Source organism: Gallinula chloropus (genome assembly GCF_964237585.1).
Source record: "Gallinula chloropus genome assembly, chromosome: 2".
NCBI classification, from domain to species: Eukaryota; Metazoa; Chordata; class Aves; order Gruiformes; family Rallidae; genus Gallinula; species Gallinula chloropus.
Window position 1 is genome coordinate 154,191,766 of NC_140086.1, and position 9,994 is coordinate 154,201,759.

Genomic DNA, 9,994 nt, shown 5'->3' on the forward strand with positions numbered 1-9,994 from the left:
GCAATACACACATTTACACAGATGGTGTCTGACATGTACCTGATGCTACAAACCACCTTCATCATCTGCACCTTCTAACACCCCCTTCAAGACTGCAGTTCTGCAGTTCCTTTAGGACAATATCGTTCTGCCACAACACTTGTCCAGGTAATGCACTTCCTCATCCTTCTTCATGTTAACACCAAGACTTGATCCAAATGAAACTAATAAGCTTTTCAGTTGGGCTGGATTCACTTATGATTCAGCTACAGAAGGAGGTAGCTGGTGTGCTGGCTGACACTTCTTCCCCCCCCCCCCCCCCCCCCCTTTTCTTCAAACTCCCAGTTTCCTTAGAATTCCTGGTAGGTGATGTGCAGTAACAGGATGCACACTGGTACATGATGCCACAAGAAGTGCTCATCAGTAAAAGAAGCTGAAAAAGCACCTTATGTATAGTTTGCAATTCTATCTTGGAGTGCAAGCTGCACTGAGCTTGTGGTCTGATTTAGATTGTAAATCACAAGTAATTGTGCATAGGAAAAGCAACTCTGGCCTTAGTGCAGAACTACCTGAGGATCTACTGGCACGGTGACATCCTCCTGGTCAGGGATGCTTGACTGCATGACACTATCAGCCGCCTGAGTATTATTTGAGTTATTATAATTCTTATTACTATTATGATTTTATATACTTTTACAAACACTTGGATAAGGTTAGATACAACACAGTGACTACTAGTGAATATTTAAACACCTCACAAGCACCCATTTATTGGCAATCCTGATGTTTGATTGGTTTAATTCCTTACCTGCTGGAGCCTAGTGAGTACTGCAGTTTTATCTCCCACTTTCAAACATCATTTTGTGATATATTGCATTGGTAGTGTACATATACCTATCTTGTAAAGTTGGGTTGAAGTAAGATAGGTGAGGAGGAATCTGAGGACTGCATTGAGCTAACAGTCACCTCACTAGGAAAGAGCTTGGGTCTGTCTCCTTGGCAGTCTGAGCCTTTAACCGACACATAATCCCTCCAAGTAGCTAGGTTATGACAGGTAGCAATAGGAAAGGGAAGAGCAGCTCCTTCCAACAGCAGCAAGGACCAAGATCACCCTAGATCAGTTATCAAACTACTCCATTAGCAGATTACAAAAATTACTGTGTCAGAGCAGCCTGCTGGTATGATGTCTATTTCCCATGCTGCTTTAAAGGAGAACTCATTATGCTAACGGCCGTCTGTTGCCCAATCTGTAAGGATTTGCATCTGTGCCTAATATGAAATAGGTTTTGAAACACAGGTGAAAACAGGAACAATTAGGGAAGCTCTTTTTGTGTAATTTCATTGTTTTCATGAAAGAGTTTGTCTTTTTTGCTCTCCTGGACAGTTTTGTGAAAAATAGCATACTAACAAGGAAGCTAGCATTAAGAACAAAGCTCTACACAACTGGATACGTATGTGTGTGCCTAGGGAGCTGGCTGGTTCTGTACTGCTTGAATATTCTTTTACTCAGTAGAAATTTCCTCCCTGTTACTGGTGGCAAAGGTAAGATACCTGTTTTTAGGACAACCCACATTTACCTTGATGCACTTCAGAGCAGCAATGTTAAGCTTACCCACAGCCCATTCCGATGCATAATCATGGAAAAACACACACTTTAAATGAGGTATGGGTTAGTATCATTTAGAATATTATGATTGCAGAAATCAACTGAAGAGACAGTTTTATTCTTCATCTTATAATTGCAGTTGTAAATTCTTAACTGCGGGTGCCGTATTTTCATTAAGTGTTTAAATAAATCCTCACAATATGGGGCCTTGATCCCTGATGGGGGACTCCTGCTGCACCATAATGAAAAAGATCACTAAGAATAAATAACTGTGCCCTTGCTTATAAGCCATGCCAAGATGTTTGTTTGAATTCCTAGCTCTGTAATTAATCCTGGGTCCTGCATGTGAGTGGTTCCAGTTCTAAGACCTGTTACCTATGTGGTGGTATCACTCTCTGGTTTTGAGGTCTGCAGATGAAAGGGTAAGCATGAAAGGAAGAGAACCATGCTGGCAATTTTAACATGTGTGTATATATATTTTTTCAGCAGAGAGGATAAATAAATGTATAATAATACATGGCTATAATGATGATACTGCCCATTTACAAGTGAGCTGACTATACGCTGTGCTTGTTTCCTTCTTTGGCATTCATGGAAGTAGAACCACACAGGCTTTGCAATCTTAATGCTGCTTTGTAAATTGATTGTGGCTTCTTTCCATTTCAATTTCAGTATTGACAGAAATTTGATTGAATGTATTTGACCCAGTCCTGATGTGGTAAAATCCTCTTTGTAGCCTTGGGCAAGTCACTTAATCTTTGACTTTTGAAGCTTTGGATTTTATGTAAAGTAATTATAACGATGATATGATGTTAACCTGAGTCTCATTAGTGGTGGGAGAGCTGTTTAACTAATATTTGTAAAGGATGGTGAAAACGAAGGGTGCTAGGTAAGAAGTGATGCTAGAGATACATCCACACAACAAAACTCTCCAAACCTAACCTGGCCATCCCTAAAGATGGAAGAGCACTTGGATTTAGGGTTCTATATGACCTTGGTTACATTCATTTTTATTCACCTGTGGTGGTTCAGTCCCAAGCAGTGGCTGAGCACCACATGCCACACTCTTGCTCCCAGAGGGGAAACAGACAAAGCCTCCCTGGGTTGGGATAAGGACGATTTACTGACAAAATCACTCCCTGACCAGCCCCTTTTATGGGGGAATGATGCCAGGTGGTGTGGAAACAACCTGGGCTGACTCAGCTCACCTGGGCTGGTTGCTGGGGAGGGTGACTCTGGCCTGGCCACAACCAGGACATCACCGAACAAGCAGTTGACCTGTTCTGATAGACATTTGGAATTCTTTATTTTCCCATAACTTTCACGTGTCCAAGTTGAATTGCTTTTTCCCATCAGCAGAAAAGGTCATTCTCATTAGGAGGCAAATAACGCAAATTGGATGCATTCAATTTGCATCTTTGAATATGCAAATGATCACACTTTCATTTTTCTTTCCAAGTACTGACCTCTAAGTCAAATGGAATTTATTCTACTCTAAGCTGAAAGTGAACTTCCACACAATAAAGATGATTGGGTGTCACAGGGCACCTGACATATTTTATCTAATTGTGATTCCAGATATTTGATGGCAGACAGAAAGCCTGTGGCTGGATTTCACAGGAATGAAAAATTAGAAGCCAGCATAGATTCAAGTTTTTGTGTAGAAACAGAGGTGATTAAGCAAAATTATTAGACCTGTTCAAAGCCAACATCAAAAATTATTTTAAAGACCAGTGTTTAAGATTGATGTTACCAGCAGCCCCTTGATGCAGACTGGGAATGTAGCCATGGAACAATCCCAACCCCTAGCAATAAGGAAACAGAAATTCAAGGTCACTTGCAAGCTGAGATGCTTTCTATAGCACATTTTGATGCTTGCTTACATTCTGGTTCTTACCGTACCAAGGATTGTCCTTTTCGTAGGTAATCACTCATAGTGGTTATCAGATGAGAGGAATCTTGCCATCATTATTTGTGGTGTGCAATACACTCTTGTTCTGCATTAGAATTTAAAAATATTGTCACATTTTATTTTTTAGTAACGAGGTTAAATAATGGTGTGATCCAGTGTCACCCTCCAGTTCCTTCAAAAATAATTACATGCTAAAAGTTGTAATACATCAAAAATTTAATTACATTAAAAGTGCTTACTAATGTTTTGTTATTACTCTGTTTAATCTTGGCATCAGCATGCCATCCATTAATTTATTTCAGTAAAAACTATAGGTCACATTGTGAAGTTCTTATTATAGTTCTGTGTAGTCAAAACTCCCATTTTTTTCCAGTGTGAAGCTTCAGTGAAGACATTGATTTGGGGTATGTCACTCTGTGCATGCAGCGATGCATTGAACAGAAGATGATCGCTAAGGTAATGCTTCAGTTTATGCATATTTTGGACTAATATATAAGCATATTATTTTCAGTTTATATTACTTAAATTTTTCAGTTCTTACAATTAATTCAAGCAGCTATTTAAATATTTCCTGCATGGTAAAGTTTATTTGGGGCACAGGCTTCAGTGTTATTCTTAAGTGAATGAAATATAAACCACATAATAAAATGATAAACTGAAGAGGCGTTCCAACAGTAATTAATCTGTGTTTTTCATTCTTTCATATACTTACATTAACTCATAGGAAAGAATATTGTAAGATGCTGCTTCATAAAGGCCAAAATGACAAAGTCAGTAGACAGTGGATTTGTCAAAAAAAAAAGGGAAATACTGGTGTCTTGATTCAAATTAACTGAGCCTACAGACCTGTGTAACTTGGCTCTTTGTGCTGGTTTAGGTGGGGATAGTGTTAATTTTCTTCCTAGTAGCCAGTGTGGGGCCTGTGTTTTGCATTTTTGCTGAAGACAGTGCTGATGGCACAGGGGTGTTTTCGTCACTGCTCAGCAGTGCTCACACAGAGCCAAGGCCTGTTCTGCTCATCACCCCACCCCACCAATGAGGAGGCTGGGGGTGCACAAGGAGCTGGGAGGGAACACAGCTGGGACAGCTGACTCCAATGACCAAAGGGATCATAGAATCATGGAATCATAGAATGTGTTTGGTTGGAAGGGACATTTAAAGGTCTTCTAGTCCACCCCCCCACCCCCACCCCCAGTAAGCATCCCATATGACATAAAGCTGGGGAAGCAGAAGGAAGGGGGGATGTTTGTAGTGATGGCATTTTTCTCCCCAAGTCACCGCTACATGTGATGAAGCCCTGCTTCCCTAGGGATGGCTGAGCACCTGCCTGTGGTAGGAAGTAGGGAATGAATTCCTGGGTTTGCTTTGCTTGTGTGTGGCTTTGGCTTTACCTGTGAAACAGTCTGTATCTCAACCCAGGAGTTTTTCACTTTTACTTTTCCAATTCTCTCTCCCATCCCACTGGAGGGGATTCAGGGAAGAGCTGTGTAGGGTTTAATTGTTGGCTGGAGTTGAATAATGCATAATACATAAGTTCATTTAATGATTTTTAAATGTACACTTTAAAATTTATTGCATGAGTCAATCTTAAACAAATTCTATTTAAAAAAAAAATGCAATGAACTTGTCCCACTGAGACTGTGGGTAAGCATTTCTTATTCCATAGTGTAGAGCAGGAAGAACTCTCTGCAAATTGTGACCTGTAGTTGTTTCTTGACTCATGAATCCTTTATGAGGATCGTGCATGTGCAGAGCAAAAGAATAATATAGCTTCTCATCTTTTCTATTATTCTTAGTACTATGAATGACACGGGCCAGACAGAACATATTTATCATTGCTCTGAGCGTAGTGTAGCTCACAAGCATTTGCTCTGTAACAGCGGTGGCTGGAGTAGCTCCTTCTGTTCAGTTACGTGATCCTTTCTGCTGTGTGAACACAAAATTAACTGGCTAAGAGAATTAATTTTGATTATTTTATTTTTTTTCTAGGTTATTGTCCCCGTGTGTGTCTGGCTATGTATTGCTGTGGCAATACTGCTGCAAGGGTAGTGGGAACAAATTGAACAAGAACAAAACTGGACAGGACCAGCACTACAGTTGGAGAAGTACTTGCTGGGGTACTTTTATGAATCGCTAAAATGAAATCCTCACTTGGGTTTTTCGGAAGCTCAATGGACATTATTACCCTGCAGTAATATAAAAATCAATTAGATGTAGGGAACTTGGAGCTGTGCAGTGTCTGCTGCAGGATTACTTCACAAGTGCCAAATTATGTGATAAATTTTATAACATGAGCAGACAGAATAGTTTTTGATTCAGTTATTCTGTAAGGTTCTTTAGGTCACAGAGAAGGAATTTGAGGCTTCCTTCATAGCTATTTGACAGGAAAGCTGATGTTCCATCAAACCTGTAATGATTCAAGATCCAACCAGAAATATGAAGGGTAGGACGTATCAGCAGATCTTGCTGCATGGTGATGGTGTTGAAGATGGGAGTCTGGTGGTAGGAATGTAAGAAGGGAAGGAGTATGACTGGCATTTCAGCCATTAAAAATTGTAATTCATTAAGGTGCTGCTAGTGTTTTACTGTATTGTGTGGGATGCAGAGAACTTGGAAAGGTTGTGAGCTCACTGCTGTGCTACTTCTAACACTATAACAGAAAATTGAACCATATGGCATAGCATTTAGTGTTATTTAGGATGACTGCAATGTTCAGTAATGATTTCCTTCATAGAGTTGCTGGCAGCCTGAATGCATTTGACATGAAGTGTCACTTCTGTAATAGAGTTGAAGTGTGGAGAAGGCTCATCTGAGAGGGGCTGGTTGTTTTCTGACTTTGTTGGTGATATCCAGGTGTTAATACACTATGAGCAAATAGGTCTGAAATCATATTCTAATTAGAATAATTCTGGAGCACACAACTCTAAATGGACCGAAGCATGCTGTGAGCTAGGGTTTAAAACAGGCAATGATATCAGGTCAGCGTATGCCCAGAGTAATGGCAGTAGGATACCCACAACAGGATACCGCAGGACAGGGTGTGGTATGGGGAAGTGGCTGTCAGGCTACAGAAACAACCTTCAGTGCTGATGGGACTCTATAAATAGTAAAACTCGCATACACGGTGCAGCATTACCAGCACTTCAAAGGAAACAGCATCCTATGTGATGCTTTACCAGTGACTACAAACTGCAGAGTTATTTCCTGTGGTTTGTTGTTTTTGTTATTCAGGATGAAGTGACTCCATTGTATCCAGGTTTCCCAGCATGCCTTACAGTGACTTTTAATGTAGGCTTTTAATGTATGTTTGCTTTTGGCAAACTAACCAACAATGCAAAAAATACTGTTTCTCTAAAAGCAAATAAGTTTTGTGGTACCAACACACAAGACACAAACAATTTAAATGTACCCTATGAAACCTTGTTAACTTTGTCCTATCCCTACAGATTACTCACAGAAAGATGTGATTTAGAAACAAAAGACCATCTGTCTCAAACAGATTACATCTCTGTAACCTTATGAGTACTGAAAATAGAGAAACCAGATTCTGAAAGTTTATCCGTTTATCACATTGTAGGGGATATGCTTCAAAGAAGACTGAATTAATGTTCTACCTGCTTTGACACTGAAGAAACACTTTGTCTCTGTGCTTCTCTAAAATCTCTGCAGCTTGCTTTCTGCCCTCCTATGTAAGACACAGAGCCAGTATGTTGTGGTGAGCTAAGCTCCATCAGCAGCTCTGAACATATCACATGATGGATCATATGAAGTTCTATGCTTTTTTCTGTATAAGGCGGGATGGAACATGTGGAAAATAGGGGGAATTGGTGAGAGGTAATAAAGCTGAAGGGCACTTACAGCAAGGCCAAAGGTATGATTATCTGTTTGGGCCAGGGATAAGATGCACTCCTGTGACAAGTAGCAGCTATTACCACATCTTTGACGAGTGGATGACAGATGAGAAGTGTGTGGACAGTAGTGTCTAGACAAACCTTGGATTTGGAGAGTCTGTAGGACTGCTGATTGTTTTACTGCATGTTGTGTAGCTTGACTTTTCCTCTTGCCCAGGCCAAGGGCTGCAGCCCACTATAAAACTGAGAAAACACCTAAGCTGGTGCAGCATGATAGAGACTTTCAAAGGGGTGCTGATTGGAATGGAATGGAATGGAATGGAGCTTCATCCGGTGAATTTCAGACTGGACATTAGGCTCTTGACTGAGAGTGGGGGCAATCACTGGAACAGGTTCCCCAGGGAAGTGGTTATGGCACTAAGCCTGTTAGAGCTCAAGGATCATCTGGACGATGCTCTTAGTCATATGCTTTAGTTTTAGGTAGTCTTGCAAAGAGCAGGGAGTTAGACTTGATAATCCCTGTGGGTCCATTCTGGCTGTTACATATGAATATATGTGATACATCATGTGTAAAATGTGGTCAGATATCATATATGTGCCTTGTAGTGTAGACATATATGAGATACTCAGCTCAGGGTATCTCTGCAGTTGTGATCACTGGCAGGATGGGTATCATTTGAATCTAATGTGTGGCTTACAGGGCCTAAAATTAGGAAGATGAAAATATTTTAGAGTTGGATGAATCACAATCTATTTCTTGTTACATCCTCCTACCTTAAAAACAGTATGAAATCTCTGGAGTCCTTCATTCAAATTCTTATCTATACCCAAATGTTTAAAGTCAATGGAGATGGTTTTTGGTTTTATATGAGGGCCTATGTATCATGCCATATTTTAGTTACTTGGAGGTGTATTTACTGTAAAGTAAGATCTACTTGAGAAAGGAAGTTTCACTCTCAAGAATAAATTAGCTACTTTTGCATTATTGTAATGATTTTTGTTAAAAGGCTGCTAGATCTTTGTCCAGTTTCTGAAAGTAAGTATTGTTTTATGTTATCTGTTCTCATGATGTCAGCATTTTCTGATAGACCACTTGTGCAATGGATGAGGGTTCTATGTTCTGTGGATCAACTACTGATCATTTGAGTTCTACTTAGAGTGGGGTCTTTGATGGGATAACTGCATAAATTCTCTTGGTCAGGAGATCAGACTTGACAGTTGTGGCCCTTTTTGGCCTTACTGCCTTTGATTCTAGTAACAAGCTTATGTAGCAAAGAGAAAGTTTAGCCTGGGAACTGGCAGATACTGTAAAAGTGCATTTTATACATGACTGTTGCATGAAGAAATACCTGCTGAAATTTATTTGTGGTGTCCTTGAACAACATTGAGTTCTCCAGATGAGGTGGTGCTTGTGGAGCAAACCTATTCGTTTTGCTAATGAGACAGAGGAGGACGATAAAGATTTAAAAAATGCCTTGCATCATATTTTATTAGTCACCCAATATAATTATTGACAGGGATCAAGGATGTTAAGTTCCAGAAAAGGACTACTTATTATCTTAACACTCCTGAGATGCATTAAACACATTTGAATTTAATTAGAAAGGAGTATCCATGATTTGAGAATAAATCTTGCCCCTATTAATTTTAGAAATTAAGATGATTTATTTCCTTTAAAATTTCTAGCATTTTGGATAAAAGTCCTACATAAAAGGTGCATGGCTTACTTTCAAAGACTAAATTTATACAACGTGATTTTGTCAACCAGACTGAAAAATGGTTGTAGTTTAATACTGGATAAATTTTTGAAATGCCTTCCATGTGGTATTTAACAGTACAGTCATCTTAGTCATGATGAGTCAGATGCTGAAATTAAGAGAGAAAAATAAGATTATTCAACTAATAGCAAAAATGTGGGTTTATTGTGTAAAGATTTGGCAGTGCGACCCATATTCTCCAAAAATTGCAAAATTTTATTTGTCAAAACTACGTAACTAACAAAAAATAGCGTGAGGATAGTGTAGAATGAGCACAGATGGTCCAGCAAATTAATGTTTTCTTTTTTTTTTTTTTTAATGACAGTGAGTACAGCCATGTTAAGCAGTCAGGAACTGGTAAAATGGGTGTATATTTGCATTTTCATCCTTTATAATACAGCTAATGTATGGTCACATGGTTTAGAATCAATAATAAATTGGCAGATTAAGATATGAAGAGAGGCGGAGGGAGCTGGGGCTGTTTAGTCTGGAGAAGAAGAGAAAGAGGGGAGACCTCTACAGCTGCCTGAAAGGAGGTTGTGGTGAGGTGGGTGTTGGTATCTTCTCTCTGATAACTAATGACAGGACAAGATGAAATGGTCTCACATTTTGGCAGGGGAGGTTCACATTGGATATTAGGAAAAATTTCTTCACTGAAAGAGTGGTGAAGCATTGGGACAGGCTGCTCAGCGAGATGGTAAAGTCACCATCCCTGGGGGTGTGTAAAAAATGGGTGGAAAAGGCGCTCCAGAAGATGATTTAATGGTTATAGTGGTGTGGGGCTAACGGTTGGACTCGATGATCTTGCAGGTCTTTTCCAACCTTGATGATTCTATGATTCTGTGTCTAATGAACAATGTTGAGTGAACCAAATCAAAGGAGAATATTC